The sequence below is a fragment of the Schistocerca cancellata genome, unplaced genomic scaffold (genome assembly GCF_023864275.1).
Source record: "Schistocerca cancellata isolate TAMUIC-IGC-003103 unplaced genomic scaffold, iqSchCanc2.1 HiC_scaffold_477, whole genome shotgun sequence".
Classification (NCBI taxonomy): domain Eukaryota; kingdom Metazoa; phylum Arthropoda; class Insecta; order Orthoptera; family Acrididae; genus Schistocerca; species Schistocerca cancellata.
The window spans coordinates 1-18,833 of NW_026046494.1; the positions used below are offsets into that span (position 1 = coordinate 1).

The 18,833-nt window shown below is 49.2% G+C and overlaps 33 non-coding genes across 33 annotated transcripts; all 33 read right to left on the minus strand.

Annotated features, from left to right (window-relative positions):
* Positions 1–7: 7 nt before the first annotated feature.
* On the minus strand, positions 8–80 carry Trnaf-gaa (transfer RNA phenylalanine (anticodon GAA)). Its single transcript has one exon. It is a non-coding gene; the product is annotated as a tRNA-Phe (tRNA).
* Positions 81–691: 611 nt separating this feature from the next.
* On the minus strand, positions 692–773 carry Trnas-uga (transfer RNA serine (anticodon UGA)). The gene has a single exon. It is a non-coding gene; the product is annotated as a tRNA-Ser (tRNA).
* Positions 774–1,464: 691 nt separating this feature from the next.
* On the minus strand, positions 1,465–1,546 carry Trnas-cga (transfer RNA serine (anticodon CGA)). The gene has a single exon. It is a non-coding gene; the product is annotated as a tRNA-Ser (tRNA).
* A 138-nt stretch (positions 1,547–1,684) lies between these two features.
* Trnak-uuu (transfer RNA lysine (anticodon UUU)) lies at positions 1,685–1,757 on the minus strand. The gene has a single exon. It is a non-coding gene; the product is annotated as a tRNA-Lys (tRNA).
* A 539-nt stretch (positions 1,758–2,296) lies between these two features.
* Positions 2,297–2,369, minus strand: Trnaf-gaa (transfer RNA phenylalanine (anticodon GAA)). Its single transcript has one exon. It is a non-coding gene; the product is annotated as a tRNA-Phe (tRNA).
* Positions 2,370–2,980: 611 nt separating this feature from the next.
* Positions 2,981–3,062, minus strand: Trnas-uga (transfer RNA serine (anticodon UGA)). Its single transcript has one exon. It is a non-coding gene; the product is annotated as a tRNA-Ser (tRNA).
* Positions 3,063–3,757: 695 nt separating this feature from the next.
* On the minus strand, positions 3,758–3,839 carry Trnas-cga (transfer RNA serine (anticodon CGA)). Its single transcript has one exon. It is a non-coding gene; the product is annotated as a tRNA-Ser (tRNA).
* A 138-nt stretch (positions 3,840–3,977) lies between these two features.
* On the minus strand, positions 3,978–4,050 carry Trnak-uuu (transfer RNA lysine (anticodon UUU)). The gene has a single exon. It is a non-coding gene; the product is annotated as a tRNA-Lys (tRNA).
* A 539-nt stretch (positions 4,051–4,589) lies between these two features.
* Trnaf-gaa (transfer RNA phenylalanine (anticodon GAA)) lies at positions 4,590–4,662 on the minus strand. Its single transcript has one exon. It is a non-coding gene; the product is annotated as a tRNA-Phe (tRNA).
* A 611-nt stretch (positions 4,663–5,273) lies between these two features.
* On the minus strand, positions 5,274–5,355 carry Trnas-uga (transfer RNA serine (anticodon UGA)). Its single transcript has one exon. It is a non-coding gene; the product is annotated as a tRNA-Ser (tRNA).
* A 689-nt stretch (positions 5,356–6,044) lies between these two features.
* Positions 6,045–6,126, minus strand: Trnas-cga (transfer RNA serine (anticodon CGA)). Its single transcript has one exon. It is a non-coding gene; the product is annotated as a tRNA-Ser (tRNA).
* A 138-nt stretch (positions 6,127–6,264) lies between these two features.
* Trnak-uuu (transfer RNA lysine (anticodon UUU)) lies at positions 6,265–6,337 on the minus strand. The gene has a single exon. It is a non-coding gene; the product is annotated as a tRNA-Lys (tRNA).
* Positions 6,338–6,876: 539 nt separating this feature from the next.
* On the minus strand, positions 6,877–6,949 carry Trnaf-gaa (transfer RNA phenylalanine (anticodon GAA)). Its single transcript has one exon. It is a non-coding gene; the product is annotated as a tRNA-Phe (tRNA).
* A 611-nt stretch (positions 6,950–7,560) lies between these two features.
* Trnas-uga (transfer RNA serine (anticodon UGA)) lies at positions 7,561–7,642 on the minus strand. The gene has a single exon. It is a non-coding gene; the product is annotated as a tRNA-Ser (tRNA).
* Positions 7,643–8,333: 691 nt separating this feature from the next.
* On the minus strand, positions 8,334–8,415 carry Trnas-cga (transfer RNA serine (anticodon CGA)). Its single transcript has one exon. It is a non-coding gene; the product is annotated as a tRNA-Ser (tRNA).
* A 138-nt stretch (positions 8,416–8,553) lies between these two features.
* Trnak-uuu (transfer RNA lysine (anticodon UUU)) lies at positions 8,554–8,626 on the minus strand. Its single transcript has one exon. It is a non-coding gene; the product is annotated as a tRNA-Lys (tRNA).
* A 539-nt stretch (positions 8,627–9,165) lies between these two features.
* Trnaf-gaa (transfer RNA phenylalanine (anticodon GAA)) lies at positions 9,166–9,238 on the minus strand. Its single transcript has one exon. It is a non-coding gene; the product is annotated as a tRNA-Phe (tRNA).
* A 611-nt stretch (positions 9,239–9,849) lies between these two features.
* Positions 9,850–9,931, minus strand: Trnas-uga (transfer RNA serine (anticodon UGA)). Its single transcript has one exon. It is a non-coding gene; the product is annotated as a tRNA-Ser (tRNA).
* Positions 9,932–10,622: 691 nt separating this feature from the next.
* On the minus strand, positions 10,623–10,704 carry Trnas-cga (transfer RNA serine (anticodon CGA)). Its single transcript has one exon. It is a non-coding gene; the product is annotated as a tRNA-Ser (tRNA).
* A 138-nt stretch (positions 10,705–10,842) lies between these two features.
* Positions 10,843–10,915, minus strand: Trnak-uuu (transfer RNA lysine (anticodon UUU)). The gene has a single exon. It is a non-coding gene; the product is annotated as a tRNA-Lys (tRNA).
* A 539-nt stretch (positions 10,916–11,454) lies between these two features.
* Positions 11,455–11,527, minus strand: Trnaf-gaa (transfer RNA phenylalanine (anticodon GAA)). Its single transcript has one exon. It is a non-coding gene; the product is annotated as a tRNA-Phe (tRNA).
* A 611-nt stretch (positions 11,528–12,138) lies between these two features.
* Trnas-uga (transfer RNA serine (anticodon UGA)) lies at positions 12,139–12,220 on the minus strand. The gene has a single exon. It is a non-coding gene; the product is annotated as a tRNA-Ser (tRNA).
* A 695-nt stretch (positions 12,221–12,915) lies between these two features.
* Positions 12,916–12,997, minus strand: Trnas-cga (transfer RNA serine (anticodon CGA)). Its single transcript has one exon. It is a non-coding gene; the product is annotated as a tRNA-Ser (tRNA).
* Positions 12,998–13,135: 138 nt separating this feature from the next.
* Trnak-uuu (transfer RNA lysine (anticodon UUU)) lies at positions 13,136–13,208 on the minus strand. Its single transcript has one exon. It is a non-coding gene; the product is annotated as a tRNA-Lys (tRNA).
* Positions 13,209–13,747: 539 nt separating this feature from the next.
* Positions 13,748–13,820, minus strand: Trnaf-gaa (transfer RNA phenylalanine (anticodon GAA)). Its single transcript has one exon. It is a non-coding gene; the product is annotated as a tRNA-Phe (tRNA).
* A 611-nt stretch (positions 13,821–14,431) lies between these two features.
* Trnas-uga (transfer RNA serine (anticodon UGA)) lies at positions 14,432–14,513 on the minus strand. Its single transcript has one exon. It is a non-coding gene; the product is annotated as a tRNA-Ser (tRNA).
* A 689-nt stretch (positions 14,514–15,202) lies between these two features.
* On the minus strand, positions 15,203–15,284 carry Trnas-cga (transfer RNA serine (anticodon CGA)). The gene has a single exon. It is a non-coding gene; the product is annotated as a tRNA-Ser (tRNA).
* A 138-nt stretch (positions 15,285–15,422) lies between these two features.
* Positions 15,423–15,495, minus strand: Trnak-uuu (transfer RNA lysine (anticodon UUU)). Its single transcript has one exon. It is a non-coding gene; the product is annotated as a tRNA-Lys (tRNA).
* A 539-nt stretch (positions 15,496–16,034) lies between these two features.
* Trnaf-gaa (transfer RNA phenylalanine (anticodon GAA)) lies at positions 16,035–16,107 on the minus strand. The gene has a single exon. It is a non-coding gene; the product is annotated as a tRNA-Phe (tRNA).
* A 611-nt stretch (positions 16,108–16,718) lies between these two features.
* On the minus strand, positions 16,719–16,800 carry Trnas-uga (transfer RNA serine (anticodon UGA)). Its single transcript has one exon. It is a non-coding gene; the product is annotated as a tRNA-Ser (tRNA).
* A 691-nt stretch (positions 16,801–17,491) lies between these two features.
* On the minus strand, positions 17,492–17,573 carry Trnas-cga (transfer RNA serine (anticodon CGA)). Its single transcript has one exon. It is a non-coding gene; the product is annotated as a tRNA-Ser (tRNA).
* A 138-nt stretch (positions 17,574–17,711) lies between these two features.
* On the minus strand, positions 17,712–17,784 carry Trnak-uuu (transfer RNA lysine (anticodon UUU)). The gene has a single exon. It is a non-coding gene; the product is annotated as a tRNA-Lys (tRNA).
* A 539-nt stretch (positions 17,785–18,323) lies between these two features.
* On the minus strand, positions 18,324–18,396 carry Trnaf-gaa (transfer RNA phenylalanine (anticodon GAA)). The gene has a single exon. It is a non-coding gene; the product is annotated as a tRNA-Phe (tRNA).
* Positions 18,397–18,833: the final 437 nt, after the last annotated feature.

Genomic DNA, 18,833 nt, shown 5'->3' on the forward strand with positions numbered 1-18,833 from the left:
GAGTACCTGCCGAAACCCGGGATCGAACCAGGGACCTTTAGATCTTCAGTCTAACGCTCTCCCAACTGAGCTATTTCGGCTGACGGCGAAGGTTGCCATTTGCATGTGTTCGTTCACTTCTGCCTCGTTGCCAATTTCACAGTCACCTTCGTCTGATAAGACACAGGGACGCTGAAGGGCGAGCAGCCGATGCAGTGAAGTTCCACACACATTTCTTCAGCTTCCGTCATCGTAACAAGCAAACATGTCGACTCGATTCGTGTGATATTGAATTCGCTGACTTGACGTGACGCCACGCTGACGCTAGAAAACCCGTGCTATATCGATGCCAGGGGCAACTCATGTGCAGAGAACGAGACACAAGAAGGAGTGAGCCTCTCCACCATATGAGAGGCAGTATCTAGCAGATACACATGGTAAAACATTCGACTTGCGTTAGCTCATAAATTGCTACACGTCATCGTCTGCAAGCTAAAATGGACACATCTGCACTGCCCAGTGAGGCGACACTTGTACTAACACCTGGTGGACGGCTGTGAGACGAGGAGATGAGCTGCGGCTTCTGGGCGCGACTGTAACGCTGCGCCCTCGATCAAATAACACTGCACATTGCTGGTGACCCACGTGTTTAGTAGTGACGCAACTGCTAGGATGCAGCTCAACGTCCGCCTTTTGAGAGCGAGAAAATTTTCGCAGTCGGCAGGACTCGAACCTACGCTCCCAGAGGGAATCTGATTTCAAGTCAGACGCCTTAACCACTCGGCCACGACTGCCGGTGGCGGAAGCGACTCCCGACAAGTCAAACCGCCATCTTTAGAAGCAATCTGATGGCAGAAAACGGCGTGGCCTCACTCTTTGCTGTAGGGTTTCCATTAGCCGTTACGAAAGTGTACTAATTTTCGCCCAGACAGGGACTTGAACCCAGGACCCTTCGGTTGAAAACCTAACGCTCTACCGACTCAGCTATGCGGGCCCACGCACGAGCATTATCGTACAGCTGCGTGGTGTGCGAGTGTTTCGCATGTCGTAATTGCTGGCTTATGGCTCCAATGGCGACTTCACCGACTTCCCACTGACGCACCGCTGACGCTAGTTTTCTGTCGTCTTAAAACGATGGACATACCTCCAAGCAGCTGCGAGATCTTAAGAAAAGAAAAAAAAAAAAAAAAACGCTGCACTACTGCTTTTGCCGCACTCGAATGATTGAAATTGCGATTCTTAAAAAGAAAATGAAATTTTCGAGCACATCTGTGTACTCACCATCTCAGCGACGGCTTTCTGCAGTCCCAGCGTCAGTGCGAGGTGAACCGATAGGCACAGTAAGCAGCGGTCGTCGCGAAAACTCAGTATTCTTAAAACGGAAATTTTCGTCTTGTTGAGAATGGCGTCACTGGTTGCACCCGCATTCGCCCACGCATGTCACATGTGTGCGAAAACGTTTGCTCCTCTTTACGCAAAATCGCACGCAGCCGGTAGGATTCGAACCTACGCTCCCAGAGGGAATCTGATTTCGAGTCAGACGCCTTAACCACTCGGCCACGACTGCCGTTAGCGCGGTGTTCTCCCGACACATGCAACTGCTACCGTATAAAACGCTGTGGTGTCAGAAAACGGCGTAGCTGCATTATTTTCCGTAGCGTTTCCACCGCTACCAGACGAATCGCTACCAAAGTATTAAAATTTCCGCCCGGACAGGGACTTGAACCCTGGACCCTTAGGTTAAAAGCCTAATGCTCTACCGACTGAGCTATCCGGGCTCACACAAGGCTGCAAAATCTCCTACGATGCACAACTATACATTGACTCATGTCCTTTACTGTTGTGCAATCGCTGCATGGGGCCGTTACTAATAAAACGTCGCCTAAATGCTGTCTACAAACTTATCGCGCTAAGCCCGTAACACACTATCGAAGACTGCTGACACACGATGCAACAACAAATTGCACCAGTTGTTACGTCTCATACGTTGGAGCAGAGAATTTACGTGTTTTGTCGACACTCACTGGGCAATTGGAAAATTCACAAGCATTTCGAATGCAATGTTTCCCACGCTTTCGCTCATTTCACGGTTCCGTTGAAGACGTTCTTCACCACCTGACACAGAAAAAGGAATGCAGTCGGTAGGATATTTTTAATTCTTTTGCTTCTAAGGGAGTTAGTTATCTAGTAAGTTCCTCTTGTGGCATGCAATAGACAACCAGAACAGCTACAGGAGAGAGTCATTTTTGTTGTCAGCGGTAGTTGCATTATCACAAACGCAGAGTAATTCCATTGGCGTCGCATCAAAACGAGTACCTGCCGAAACCCGGGATCGAACCAGGGACCTTTAGATCTTCAGTCTAACGCTCTCCCAACTGAGCTATTTCGGCTGACGGCGAAGGTTGCCATTTGCATGTGTTCGTTCACTTCTGCCTCGTTGCCAATTTCACAGTCACCTTCGTCTGATAAGACACAGGGACGCTGAAGGGCGAGCAGCCGATGCAGTGAAGTTCCACACACATTTCTTCAGCTTCCGTCATCGTAACAAGCAAACATGTCGACTCGATTCGTGTGATATTGAATTCGCTGACTTGACGTGACGCCACGCTGACGCTAGAAAACCCGTGCTATATCGATGCCAGGGGCAACTCGTGTGCAGAGAACGAGACACAAGAAGGAGTGAGCCTCTCCACCATATGAGAGGCAGTATCTAGCAGATACACATGGTAAAACATTCGACTTGCGTTAGCTCATAAATTGCTACACGTCATCGTCTGCAAGCTAAAATGGACACATCTGCACTGCCCAGTGAGGCGACACTTGTACTAACACCTGGTGGACGGCTGTGAGACGAGGAGATGAGCTGCGGCTTCTGGGCGCGACTGTAACGCTGCGCCCTCGATCAAATAACACTGCACATTGCTGGTGACCCACGTGTTTAGTAGTGACGCAACTGCTAGGATGCAGCTCAACGTCCGCCTTTTGAGAGCGAGAAAATTTTCGCAGTCGGCAGGACTCGAACCTACGCTCCCAGAGGGAATCTGATTTCAAGTCAGACGCCTTAACCACTCGGCCACGACTGCCGGTGGCGGAAGCGACTCCCGACAAGTCAAACCGCCATCTTTAGAAGCAATCTGATGGCAGAAAACGGCGTGGCCTCACTCTTTGCTGTAGGGTTTCCATTAGCCGTTACGAAAGTGTACTAATTTTCGCCCAGACAGGGACTTGAACCCAGGACCCTTCGGTTGAAAACCTAACGCTCTACCGACTCAGCTATGCGGGCCCACGCACGAGCGTTATCGTACAGCTGCGTGGTGTGCGAGTGTTTCGCATGTCGTAATTGCTGGCTTATGGCTCCAATGGCGACTTCACCGACTTCCCACTGACGCACCGCTGACGCTAGTTTTCTGTCGTCTTAAAACGATGGACATACCTCCAAGCAGCTGCGAGATCTTAAGAAAAGAAAAAAAAAAAAAAAAAAAAACGCTGCACTACTGCTTTTGCCGCACTCGAATGATTGAAATTGCGATTCTTAAAAAGAAAATGAAATTTTCGAGCACATCTGTGTACTCACCATCTCAGCGACGGCTTTCTGCAGTCCCAGCGTCAGTGCGAGGTGAACCGATAGGCACAGTAAGCAGCGGTCGTCGCGAAAACTCAGTATTCTTAAAACGGAAATTTTCGTCTTGTTGAGAATGGCGTCACTGGTTGCACCCGCATTCGCCCACGCATGTCACATGTGTGCGAAAACGTTTGCTCCTCTTTACGCAAAATCGCACGCAGCCGGTAGGATTCGAACCTACGCTCCCAGAGGGAATCTGATTTCGAGTCAGACGCCTTAACCACTCGGCCACGACTGCCGTTAGCGCGGTGTTCTCCCGACACATGCAACTGCTACCGTATAAAACGCTGTGGTGTCAGAAAACGGCGTAGCTGCATTATTTTCCGTAGCGTTTCCACCGCTACCAGACGAATCGCTACCAAAGTATTAAAATTTCCGCCCGGACAGGGACTTGAACCCTGGACCCTTAGGTTAAAAGCCTAATGCTCTACCGACTGAGCTATCCGGGCTCACACAAGGCTGCAAAATCTCCTACGATGCACAACTATACATTGACTCATGTCCTTTACTGTTGTGCAATCGCTGCATGGGGCCGTTACTAATAAAACGTCGCCTAAATGCTGTCTACAAACTTATCGCGCTAAGCCCGTAACACACTATCGAAGACTGCTGACACACGATGCAACAACAAATTGCACCAGTTGTTACGTCTCATACGTTGGAGCAGAGAATTTACGTGTTTTGTCGACACTCACTGGGCAATTGGAAAATTCACAAGCATTTCGAATGCAATGTTTCCCACGCTTTCGCTCATTTCACGGTTCCGTTGAAGACGTTCTTCACCACCTGACACAGAAAAAGGAATGCAGTCGGTAGGATATTTTTAATTCTTTTGCTTCTAAGGGAGTTAGTTATCTAGTAAGTTCCTCTTGTGGCATGCAATAGACAACCAGAACAGCTACAGGAGAGAGTCATTTTTGTTGTCAGCGGTAGTTGCATTATCACAAACGCAGAGTAATTCCATTGGCGTCGCATCAAAACGAGTACCTGCCGAAACCCGGGATCGAACCAGGGACCTTTAGATCTTCAGTCTAACGCTCTCCCAACTGAGCTATTTCGGCTGACGGCGAAGGTTGCCATTTGCATGTGTTCGTTCACTTCTGCCTCGTTGCCAATTTCACAGTCACCTTCGTCTGATAAGACACAGGGACGCTGAAGGGCGAGCAGCCGATGCAGTGAAGTTCCACACACATTTCTTCAGCTTCCGTCATCGTAACAAGCAAACATGTCGACTCGATTCGTGTGATATTGAATTCGCTGACTTGACGTGACGCCACGCTGACGCTAGAAAACCCGTGCTATATCGATGCCAGGGGCAACTCGTGTGCAGAGAACGAGACACAAGAAGGAGTGAGCCTCTCCACCATATGAGAGGCAGTATCTAGCAGATACACATGGTAAAACATTCGACTTGCGTTAGCTCATAAATTGCTACACGTCATCGTCTGCAAGCTAAAATGGACACATCTGCACTGCCCAGTGAGGCGACACTTGTACTAACACCTGGTGGACGGCTGTGAGACGAGGAGATGAGCTGCGGCTTCTGGGCGCGACTGTAACGCTGCGCCCTCGATCAAATAACACTGCACATTGCTGGTGACCCACGTGTTTAGTAGTGACGCAACTGCTAGGATGCAGCTCAACGTCCGCCTTTTGAGAGCGAGAAAATTTTCGCAGTCGGCAGGACTCGAACCTACGCTCCCAGAGGGAATCTGATTTCAAGTCAGACGCCTTAACCACTCGGCCACGACTGCCGGTGGCGGAAGCGACTCCCGACAAGTCAAACCGCCATCTTTAGAAGCAATCTGATGGCAGAAAACGGCGTGGCCTCACTCTTTGCTGTAGGGTTTCCATTAGCCGTTACGAAAGTGTACTAATTTTCGCCCAGACAGGGACTTGAACCCAGGACCCTTCGGTTGAAAACCTAACGCTCTACCGACTCAGCTATGCGGGCCCACGCACGAGCATTATCGTACAGCTGCGTGGTGTGCGAGTGTTTCGCATGTCGTAATTGCTGGCTTATGGCTCCAATGGCGACTTCACCGACTTCCCACTGACGCACCGCTGACGCTAGTTTTCTGTCGTCTTAAAACGATGGACATACCTCCAAGCAGCTGCGAGATCTTAAGAAAAGAAAAAAAAAAAAAAACGCTGCACTACTGCTTTTGCCGCACTCGAATGATTGAAATTGCGATTCTTAAAAAGAAAATGAAATTTTCGAGCACATCTGTGTACTCACCATCTCAGCGACGGCTTTCTGCAGTCCCAGCGTCAGTGCGAGGTGAACCGATAGGCACAGTAAGCAGCGGTCGTCGCGAAAACTCAGTATTCTTAAAACGGAAATTTTCGTCTTGTTGAGAATGGCGTCACTGGTTGCACCCGCATTCGCCCACGCATGTCACATGTGTGCGAAAACGTTTGCTCCTCTTTACGCAAAATCGCACGCAGCCGGTAGGATTCGAACCTACGCTCCCAGAGGGAATCTGATTTCGAGTCAGACGCCTTAACCACTCGGCCACGACTGCCGTTAGCGCGGTGTTCTCCCGACACATGCAACTGCTACCGTATAAAACGCTGTGGTGTCAGAAAACGGCGTAGCTGCATTATTTTCCGTAGCGTTTCCACCGCTACCAGACGAATCGCTACCAAAGTATTAAAATTTCCGCCCGGACAGGGACTTGAACCCTGGACCCTTAGGTTAAAAGCCTAATGCTCTACCGACTGAGCTATCCGGGCTCACACAAGGCTGCAAAATCTCCTACGATGCACAACTATACATTGACTCATGTCCTTTACTGTTGTGCAATCGCTGCATGGGGCCGTTACTAATAAAACGTCGCCTAAATGCTGTCTACAAACTTATCGCGCTAAGCCCGTAACACACTATCGAAGACTGCTGACACACGATGCAACAACAAATTGCACCAGTTGTTACGTCTCATACGTTGGAGCAGAGAATTTACGTGTTTTGTCGACACTCACTGGGCAATTGGAAAATTCACAAGCATTTCGAATGCAATGTTTCCCACGCTTTCGCTCATTTCACGGTTCCGTTGAAGACGTTCTTCACCACCTGACACAGAAAAAGGAATGCAGTCGGTAGGATATTTTTAATTCTTTTGCTTCTAAGGGAGTTAGTTATCTAGTAAGTTCCTCTTGTGGCATGCAATAGACAACCAGAACAGCTACAGGAGAGAGTCATTTTTGTTGTCAGCGGTAGTTGCATTATCACAAACGCAGAGTAATTCCATTGGCGTCGCATCAAAACGAGTACCTGCCGAAACCCGGGATCGAACCAGGGACCTTTAGATCTTCAGTCTAACGCTCTCCCAACTGAGCTATTTCGGCTGACGGCGAAGGTTGCCATTTGCATGTGTTCGTTCACTTCTGCCTCGTTGCCAATTTCACAGTCACCTTCGTCTGATAAGACACAGGGACGCTGAAGGGCGAGCAGCCGATGCAGTGAAGTTCCACACACATTTCTTCAGCTTCCGTCATCGTAACAAGCAAACATGTCGACTCGATTCGTGTGATATTGAATTCGCTGACTTGACGTGACGCCACGCTGACGCTAGAAAACCCGTGCTATATCGATGCCAGGGGCAACTCATGTGCAGAGAACGAGACACAAGAAGGAGTGAGCCTCTCCACCATATGAGAGGCAGTATCTAGCAGATACACATGGTAAAACATTCGACTTGCGTTAGCTCATAAATTGCTACACGTCATCGTCTGCAAGCTAAAATGGACACATCTGCACTGCCCAGTGAGGCGACACTTGTACTAACACCTGGTGGACGGCTGTGAGACGAGGAGATGAGCTGCGGCTTCTGGGCGCGACTGTAACGCTGCGCCCTCGATCAAATAACACTGCACATTGCTGGTGACCCACGTGTTTAGTAGTGACGCAACTGCTAGGATGCAGCTCAACGTCCGCCTTTTGAGAGCGAGAAAATTTTCGCAGTCGGCAGGACTCGAACCTACGCTCCCAGAGGGAATCTGATTTCAAGTCAGACGCCTTAACCACTCGGCCACGACTGCCGGTGGCGGAAGCGACTCCCGACAAGTCAAACCGCCATCTTTAGAAGCAATCTGATGGCAGAAAACGGCGTGGCCTCACTCTTTGCTGTAGGGTTTCCATTAGCCGTTACGAAAGTGTACTAATTTTCGCCCAGACAGGGACTTGAACCCAGGACCCTTCGGTTGAAAACCTAACGCTCTACCGACTCAGCTATGCGGGCCCACGCACGAGCATTATCGTACAGCTGCGTGGTGTGCGAGTGTTTCGCATGTCGTAATTGCTGGCTTATGGCTCCAATGGCGACTTCACCGACTTCCCACTGACGCACCGCTGACGCTAGTTTTCTGTCGTCTTAAAACGATGGACATACCTCCAAGCAGCTGCGAGATCTTAAGAAAAGAAAAAAAAAAAAAAAAACGCTGCACTACTGCTTTTGCCGCACTCGAATGATTGAAATTGCGATTCTTAAAAAGAAAATGAAATTTTCGAGCACATCTGTGTACTCACCATCTCAGCGACGGCTTTCTGCAGTCCCAGCGTCAGTGCGAGGTGAACCGATAGGCACAGTAAGCAGCGGTCGTCGCGAAAACTCAGTATTCTTAAAACGGAAATTTTCGTCTTGTTGAGAATGGCGTCACTGGTTGCACCCGCATTCGCCCACGCATGTCACATGTGTGCGAAAACGTTTGCTCCTCTTTACGCAAAATCGCACGCAGCCGGTAGGATTCGAACCTACGCTCCCAGAGGGAATCTGATTTCGAGTCAGACGCCTTAACCACTCGGCCACGACTGCCGTTAGCGCGGTGTTCTCCCGACACATGCAACTGCTACCGTATAAAACGCTGTGGTGTCAGAAAACGGCGTAGCTGCATTATTTTCCGTAGCGTTTCCACCGCTACCAGACGAATCGCTACCAAAGTATTAAAATTTCCGCCCGGACAGGGACTTGAACCCTGGACCCTTAGGTTAAAAGCCTAATGCTCTACCGACTGAGCTATCCGGGCTCACACAAGGCTGCAAAATCTCCTACGATGCACAACTATACATTGACTCATGTCCTTTACTGTTGTGCAATCGCTGCATGGGGCCGTTACTAATAAAACGTCGCCTAAATGCTGTCTACAAACTTATCGCGCTAAGCCCGTAACACACTATCGAAGACTGCTGACACACGATGCAACAACAAATTGCACCAGTTGTTACGTCTCATACGTTGGAGCAGAGAATTTACGTGTTTTGTCGACACTCACTGGGCAATTGGAAAATTCACAAGCATTTCGAATGCAATGTTTCCCACGCTTTCGCTCATTTCACGGTTCCGTTGAAGACGTTCTTCACCACCTGACACAGAAAAAGGAATGCAGTCGGTAGGATATTTTTAATTCTTTTGCTTCTAAGGGAGTTAGTTATCTAGTAAGTTCCTCTTGTGGCATGCAATAGACAACCAGAACAGCTACAGGAGAGAGTCATTTTTGTTGTCAGCGGTAGTTGCATTATCACAAACGCAGAGTAATTCCATTGGCGTCGCATCAAAACGAGTACCTGCCGAAACCCGGGATCGAACCAGGGACCTTTAGATCTTCAGTCTAACGCTCTCCCAACTGAGCTATTTCGGCTGACGGCGAAGGTTGCCATTTGCATGTGTTCGTTCACTTCTGCCTCGTTGCCAATTTCACAGTCACCTTCGTCTGATAAGACACAGGGACGCTGAAGGGCGAGCAGCCGATGCAGTGAAGTTCCACACACATTTCTTCAGCTTCCGTCATCGTAACAAGCAAACATGTCGACTCGATTCGTGTGATATTGAATTCGCTGACTTGACGTGACGCCACGCTGACGCTAGAAAACCCGTGCTATATCGATGCCAGGGGCAACTCATGTGCAGAGAACGAGACACAAGAAGGAGTGAGCCTCTCCACCATATGAGAGGCAGTATCTAGCAGATACACATGGTAAAACATTCGACTTGCGTTAGCTCATAAATTGCTACACGTCATCGTCTGCAAGCTAAAATGGACACATCTGCACTGCCCAGTGAGGCGACACTTGTACTAACACCTGGTGGACGGCTGTGAGACGAGGAGATGAGCTGCGGCTTCTGGGCGCGACTGTAACGCTGCGCCCTCGATCAAATAACACTGCACATTGCTGGTGACCCACGTGTTTAGTAGTGACGCAACTGCTAGGATGCAGCTCAACGTCCGCCTTTTGAGAGCGAGAAAATTTTCGCAGTCGGCAGGACTCGAACCTACGCTCCCAGAGGGAATCTGATTTCAAGTCAGACGCCTTAACCACTCGGCCACGACTGCCGGTGGCGGAAGCGACTCCCGACAAGTCAAACCGCCATCTTTAGAAGCAATCTGATGGCAGAAAACGGCGTGGCCTCACTCTTTGCTGTAGGGTTTCCATTAGCCGTTACGAAAGTGTACTAATTTTCGCCCAGACAGGGACTTGAACCCAGGACCCTTCGGTTGAAAACCTAACGCTCTACCGACTCAGCTATGCGGGCCCACGCACGAGCATTATCGTACAGCTGCGTGGTGTGCGAGTGTTTCGCATGTCGTAATTGCTGGCTTATGGCTCCAATGGCGACTTCACCGACTTCCCACTGACGCACCGCTGACGCTAGTTTTCTGTCGTCTTAAAACGATGGACATACCTCCAAGCAGCTGCGAGATCTTAAGAAAAGAAAAAAAAAAAAAAAAACGCTGCACTACTGCTTTTGCCGCACTCGAATGATTGAAATTGCGATTCTTAAAAAGAAAATGAAATTTTCGAGCACATCTGTGTACTCACCATCTCAGCGACGGCTTTCTGCAGTCCCAGCGTCAGTGCGAGGTGAACCGATAGGCACAGTAAGCAGCGGTCGTCGCGAAAACTCAGTATTCTTAAAACGGAAATTTTCGTCTTGTTGAGAATGGCGTCACTGGTTGCACCCGCATTCGCCCACGCATGTCACATGTGTGCGAAAACGTTTGCTCCTCTTTACGCAAAATCGCACGCAGCCGGTAGGATTCGAACCTACGCTCCCAGAGGGAATCTGATTTCGAGTCAGACGCCTTAACCACTCGGCCACGACTGCCGTTAGCGCGGTGTTCTCCCGACACATGCAACTGCTACCGTATAAAACGCTGTGGTGTCAGAAAACGGCGTAGCTGCATTATTTTCCGTAGCGTTTCCACCGCTACCAGACGAATCGCTACCAAAGTATTAAAATTTCCGCCCGGACAGGGACTTGAACCCTGGACCCTTAGGTTAAAAGCCTAATGCTCTACCGACTGAGCTATCCGGGCTCACACAAGGCTGCAAAATCTCCTACGATGCACAACTATACATTGACTCATGTCCTTTACTGTTGTGCAATCGCTGCATGGGGCCGTTACTAATAAAACGTCGCCTAAATGCTGTCTACAAACTTATCGCGCTAAGCCCGTAACACACTATCGAAGACTGCTGACACACGATGCAACAACAAATTGCACCAGTTGTTACGTCTCATACGTTGGAGCAGAGAATTTACGTGTTTTGTCGACACTCACTGGGCAATTGGAAAATTCACAAGCATTTCGAATGCAATGTTTCCCACGCTTTCGCTCATTTCACGGTTCCGTTGAAGACGTTCTTCACCACCTGACACAGAAAAAGGAATGCAGTCGGTAGGATATTTTTAATTCTTTTGCTTCTAAGGGAGTTAGTTATCTAGTAAGTTCCTCTTGTGGCATGCAATAGACAACCAGAACAGCTACAGGAGAGAGTCATTTTTGTTGTCAGCGGTAGTTGCATTATCACAAACGCAGAGTAATTCCATTGGCGTCGCATCAAAACGAGTACCTGCCGAAACCCGGGATCGAACCAGGGACCTTTAGATCTTCAGTCTAACGCTCTCCCAACTGAGCTATTTCGGCTGACGGCGAAGGTTGCCATTTGCATGTGTTCGTTCACTTCTGCCTCGTTGCCAATTTCACAGTCACCTTCGTCTGATAAGACACAGGGACGCTGAAGGGCGAGCAGCCGATGCAGTGAAGTTCCACACACATTTCTTCAGCTTCCGTCATCGTAACAAGCAAACATGTCGACTCGATTCGTGTGATATTGAATTCGCTGACTTGACGTGACGCCACGCTGACGCTAGAAAACCCGTGCTATATCGATGCCAGGGGCAACTCGTGTGCAGAGAACGAGACACAAGAAGGAGTGAGCCTCTCCACCATATGAGAGGCAGTATCTAGCAGATACACATGGTAAAACATTCGACTTGCGTTAGCTCATAAATTGCTACACGTCATCGTCTGCAAGCTAAAATGGACACATCTGCACTGCCCAGTGAGGCGACACTTGTACTAACACCTGGTGGACGGCTGTGAGACGAGGAGATGAGCTGCGGCTTCTGGGCGCGACTGTAACGCTGCGCCCTCGATCAAATAACACTGCACATTGCTGGTGACCCACGTGTTTAGTAGTGACGCAACTGCTAGGATGCAGCTCAACGTCCGCCTTTTGAGAGCGAGAAAATTTTCGCAGTCGGCAGGACTCGAACCTACGCTCCCAGAGGGAATCTGATTTCAAGTCAGACGCCTTAACCACTCGGCCACGACTGCCGGTGGCGGAAGCGACTCCCGACAAGTCAAACCGCCATCTTTAGAAGCAATCTGATGGCAGAAAACGGCGTGGCCTCACTCTTTGCTGTAGGGTTTCCATTAGCCGTTACGAAAGTGTACTAATTTTCGCCCAGACAGGGACTTGAACCCAGGACCCTTCGGTTGAAAACCTAACGCTCTACCGACTCAGCTATGCGGGCCCACGCACGAGCGTTATCGTACAGCTGCGTGGTGTGCGAGTGTTTCGCATGTCGTAATTGCTGGCTTATGGCTCCAATGGCGACTTCACCGACTTCCCACTGACGCACCGCTGACGCTAGTTTTCTGTCGTCTTAAAACGATGGACATACCTCCAAGCAGCTGCGAGATCTTAAGAAAAGAAAAAAAAAAAAAAAAAAAAACGCTGCACTACTGCTTTTGCCGCACTCGAATGATTGAAATTGCGATTCTTAAAAAGAAAATGAAATTTTCGAGCACATCTGTGTACTCACCATCTCAGCGACGGCTTTCTGCAGTCCCAGCGTCAGTGCGAGGTGAACCGATAGGCACAGTAAGCAGCGGTCGTCGCGAAAACTCAGTATTCTTAAAACGGAAATTTTCGTCTTGTTGAGAATGGCGTCACTGGTTGCACCCGCATTCGCCCACGCATGTCACATGTGTGCGAAAACGTTTGCTCCTCTTTACGCAAAATCGCACGCAGCCGGTAGGATTCGAACCTACGCTCCCAGAGGGAATCTGATTTCGAGTCAGACGCCTTAACCACTCGGCCACGACTGCCGTTAGCGCGGTGTTCTCCCGACACATGCAACTGCTACCGTATAAAACGCTGTGGTGTCAGAAAACGGCGTAGCTGCATTATTTTCCGTAGCGTTTCCACCGCTACCAGACGAATCGCTACCAAAGTATTAAAATTTCCGCCCGGACAGGGACTTGAACCCTGGACCCTTAGGTTAAAAGCCTAATGCTCTACCGACTGAGCTATCCGGGCTCACACAAGGCTGCAAAATCTCCTACGATGCACAACTATACATTGACTCATGTCCTTTACTGTTGTGCAATCGCTGCATGGGGCCGTTACTAATAAAACGTCGCCTAAATGCTGTCTACAAACTTATCGCGCTAAGCCCGTAACACACTATCGAAGACTGCTGACACACGATGCAACAACAAATTGCACCAGTTGTTACGTCTCATACGTTGGAGCAGAGAATTTACGTGTTTTGTCGACACTCACTGGGCAATTGGAAAATTCACAAGCATTTCGAATGCAATGTTTCCCACGCTTTCGCTCATTTCACGGTTCCGTTGAAGACGTTCTTCACCACCTGACACAGAAAAAGGAATGCAGTCGGTAGGATATTTTTAATTCTTTTGCTTCTAAGGGAGTTAGTTATCTAGTAAGTTCCTCTTGTGGCATGCAATAGACAACCAGAACAGCTACAGGAGAGAGTCATTTTTGTTGTCAGCGGTAGTTGCATTATCACAAACGCAGAGTAATTCCATTGGCGTCGCATCAAAACGAGTACCTGCCGAAACCCGGGATCGAACCAGGGACCTTTAGATCTTCAGTCTAACGCTCTCCCAACTGAGCTATTTCGGCTGACGGCGAAGGTTGCCATTTGCATGTGTTCGTTCACTTCTGCCTCGTTGCCAATTTCACAGTCACCTTCGTCTGATAAGACACAGGGACGCTGAAGGGCGAGCAGCCGATGCAGTGAAGTTCCACACACATTTCTTCAGCTTCCGTCATCGTAACAAGCAAACATGTCGACTCGATTCGTGTGATATTGAATTCGCTGACTTGACGTGACGCCACGCTGACGCTAGAAAACCCGTGCTATATCGATGCCAGGGGCAACTCGTGTGCAGAGAACGAGACACAAGAAGGAGTGAGCCTCTCCACCATATGAGAGGCAGTATCTAGCAGATACACATGGTAAAACATTCGACTTGCGTTAGCTCATAAATTGCTACACGTCATCGTCTGCAAGCTAAAATGGACACATCTGCACTGCCCAGTGAGGCGACACTTGTACTAACACCTGGTGGACGGCTGTGAGACGAGGAGATGAGCTGCGGCTTCTGGGCGCGACTGTAACGCTGCGCCCTCGATCAAATAACACTGCACATTGCTGGTGACCCACGTGTTTAGTAGTGACGCAACTGCTAGGATGCAGCTCAACGTCCGCCTTTTGAGAGCGAGAAAATTTTCGCAGTCGGCAGGACTCGAACCTACGCTCCCAGAGGGAATCTGATTTCAAGTCAGACGCCTTAACCACTCGGCCACGACTGCCGGTGGCGGAAGCGACTCCCGACAAGTCAAACCGCCATCTTTAGAAGCAATCTGATGGCAGAAAACGGCGTGGCCTCACTCTTTGCTGTAGGGTTTCCATTAGCCGTTACGAAAGTGTACTAATTTTCGCCCAGACAGGGACTTGAACCCAGGACCCTTCGGTTGAAAACCTAACGCTCTACCGACTCAGCTATGCGGGCCCACGCACGAGCATTATCGTACAGCTGCGTGGTGTGCGAGTGTTTCGCATGTCGTAATTGCTGGCTTATGGCTCCAATGGCGACTTCACCGACTTCCCACTGACGCACCGCTGACGCTAGTTTTCTGTCGTCTTAAAACGATGGACATACCTCCAAGCAGCTGCGAGATCTTAAGAAAAGAAAAAAAAAAAAAAACGCTGCACTACTGCTTTTGCCGCACTCGAATGATTGAAATTGCGATTCTTAAAAAGAAAATGAAATTTTCGAGCACATCTGTGTACTCACCATCTCAGCGACGGCTTTCTGCAGTCCCAGCGTCAGTGCGAGGTGAACCGATAGGCACAGTAAGCAGCGGTCGTCGCGAAAACTCAGTATTCTTAAAACGGAAATTTTCGTCTTGTTGAGAATGGCGTCACTGGTTGCACCCGCATTCGCCCACGCATGTCACATGTGTGCGAAAACGTTTGCTCCTCTTTACGCAAAATCGCACGCAGCCGGTAGGATTCGAACCTACGCTCCCAGAGGGAATCTGATTTCGAGTCAGACGCCTTAACCACTCGGCCACGACTGCCGTTAGCGCGGTGTTCTCCCGACACATGCAACTGCTACCGTATAAAACGCTGTGGTGTCAGAAAACGGCGTAGCTGCATTATTTTCCGTAGCGTTTCCACCGCTACCAGACGAATCGCTACCAAAGTATTAAAATTTCCGCCCGGACAGGGACTTGAACCCTGGACCCTTAGGTTAAAAGCCTAATGCTCTACCGACTGAGCTATCCGGGCTCACACAAGGCTGCAAAATCTCCTACGATGCACAACTATACATTGACTCATGTCCTTTACTGTTGTGCAATCGCTGCATGGGGCCGTTACTAATAAAACGTCGCCTAAATGCTGTCTACAAACTTATCGCGCTAAGCCCGTAACACACTATCGAAGACTGCTGACACACGATGCAACAACAAATTGCACCAGTTGTTACGTCTCATACGTTGGAGCAGAGAATTTACGTGTTTTGTCGACACTCACTGGGCAATTGGAAAATTCACAAGCATTTCGAATGCAATGTTTCCCACGCTTTCGCTCATTTCACGGTTCCGTTGAAGACGTTCTTCACCACCTGACACAGAAAAAGGAATGCAGTCGGTAGGATATTTTTAATTCTTTTGCTTCTAAGGGAGTTAGTTATCTAGTAAGTTCCTCTTGTGGCATGCAATAGACAACCAGAACAGCTACAGGAGAGAGTCATTTTTGTTGTCAGCGGTAGTTGCATTATCACAAACGCAGAGTAATTCCATTGGCGTCGCATCAAAACGAGTACCTGCCGAAACCCGGGATCGAACCAGGGACCTTTAGATCTTCAGTCTAACGCTCTCCCAACTGAGCTATTTCGGCTGACGGCGAAGGTTGCCATTTGCATGTGTTCGTTCACTTCTGCCTCGTTGCCAATTTCACAGTCACCTTCGTCTGATAAGACACAGGGACGCTGAAGGGCGAGCAGCCGATGCAGTGAAGTTCCACACACATTTCTTCAGCTTCCGTCATCGTAACAAGCAAACATGTCGACTCGATTCGTGTGATATTGAATTCGCTGACTTGACGTGACGCCACGCTGACGCTAGAAAACCCGTGCTATATCGATGCCAGGGGCAACTCATGTGCAGAGAACGAGACACAAGAAGGAGTGAGCCTCTCCACCATATGAGAGGCAGTATCTAGCAGATACACATGGTAAAACATTCGACTTGCGTTAGCTCATAAATTGCTACACGTCATCGTCTGCAAGCTAAAATGGACACATCTGCACTGCCCAGTGAGGCGACACTTGTACTAACACCTGGTGGACGGCTGTGAGACGAGGAGATGAGCTGCGGCTTCTGGGCGCGACTGTAACGCTGCGCCCTCGATCAAATAACACTGCACATTGCTGGTGACCCACGTGTTTAGTAGTGACGCAACTGCTAGGATGCAGCTCAACGTCCGCCTTTTGAGAGCGAGAAAATTTTCGCAGTCGGCAGGACTCGAACCTACGCTCCCAGAGGGAATCTGATTTCAAGTCAGACGCCTTAACCACTCGGCCACGACTGCCGGTGGCGGAAGCGACTCCCGACAAGTCAAACCGCCATCTTTAGAAGCAATCTGATGGCAGAAAACGGCGTGGCCTCACTCTTTGCTGTAGGGTTTCCATTAGCCGTTACGAAAGTGTACTAATTTTCGCCCAGACAGGGACTTGAACCCAGGACCCTTCGGTTGAAAACCTAACGCTCTACCGACTCAGCTATGCGGGCCCACGCACGAGCATTATCGTACAGCTGCGTGGTGTGCGAGTGTTTCGCATGTCGTAATTGCTGGCTTATGGCTCCAATGGCGACTTCACCGACTTCCCACTGACGCACCGCTGACGCTAGTTTTCTGTCGTCTTAAAACGATGGACATACCTCCAAGCAGCTGCGAGATCTTAAGAAAAGAAAAAAAAAAAAAAAAACGCTGCACTACTGCTTTTGCCGCACTCGAATGATTGAAATTGCGATTCTTAAAAAGAAAATGAAATTTTCGAGCACATCTGTGTACTCACCATCTCAGCGACGGCTTTCTGCAGTCCCAGCGTCAGTGCGAGGTGAACCGATAGGCACAGTAAGCAGCGGTCGTCGCGAAAACTCAGTATTCTTAAAACGGAAATTTTCGTCTTGTTGAGAATGGCGTCACTGGTTGCACCCGCATTCGCCCACGCATGTCACATGTGTGCGAAAACGTTTGCTCCTCTTTACGCAAAATCGCACGCAGCCGGTAGGATTCGAACCTACGCTCCCAGAGGGAATCTGATTTCGAGTCAGACGCCTTAACCACTCGGCCACGACTGCCGTTAGCGCGGTGTTCTCCCGACACATGCAACTGCTACCGTATAAAACGCTGTGGTGTCAGAAAACGGCGTAGCTGCATTATTTTCCGTAGCGTTTCCACCGCTACCAGACGAATCGCTACCAAAGTATTAAAATTTCCGCCCGGACAGGGACTTGAACCCTGGACCCTTAGGTTAAAAGCCTAATGCTCTACCGACTGAGCTATCCGGGCTCACACAAGGCTGCAAAATCTCCTACGATGCACAACTATACATTGACTCATGTCCTTTACTGTTGTGCAATCGCTGCATGGGGCCGTTACTAATAAAACGTCGCCTAAATGCTGTCTACAAACTTATCGCGCTAAGCCCGTAACACACTATCGAAGACTGCTGACACACGATGCAACAACAAATTGCACCAGTTGTTACGTCTCATACGTTGGAGCAGAGAATTTACGTGTTTTGTCGACACTCACTGGGCAATTGGAAAATTCACAAGCATTTCGAATGCAATGTTTCCCACGCTTTCGCTCATTTCACGGTTCCGTTGAAGACGTTCTTCACCACCTGACACAGAAAAAGGAATGCAGTCGGTAGGATATTTTTAATTCTTTTGCTTCTAAGGGAGTTAGTTATCTAGTAAGTTCCTCTTGTGGCATGCAATAGACAACCAGAACAGCTACAGGAGAGAGTCATTTTTGTTGTCAGCGGTAGTTGCATTATCACAAACGCAGAGTAATTCCATTGGCGTCGCATCAAAACGAGTACCTGCCGAAACCCGGGATCGAACCAGGGACCTTTAGATCTTCAGTCTAACGCTCTCCCAACTGAGCTATTTCGGCTGACGGCGAAGGTTGCCATTTGCATGTGTTCGTTCACTTCTGCCTCGTTGCCAATTTCACAGTCACCTTCGTCTGATAAGACACAGGGACGCTGAAGGGCGAGCAGCCGATGCAGTGAAGTTCCACACACATTTCTTCAGCTTCCGTCATCGTAACAAGCAAACATGTCGACTCGATTCGTGTGATATTGAATTCGCTGACTTGACGTGACGCCACGCTGACGCTAGAAAACCCGTGCTATATCGATGCCAGGGGCAACTCATGTGCAGAGAACGAGACACAAGAAGGAGTGAGCCTCTCCACCATATGAGAGGCAGTATCTAGCAGATACACATGGTAAAACATTCGACTTGCGTTAGCTCATAAATTGCTACACGTCATCGTCTGCAAGCTAAAATGGACACATCTGCACTGCCCAGTGAGGCGACACTTGTACT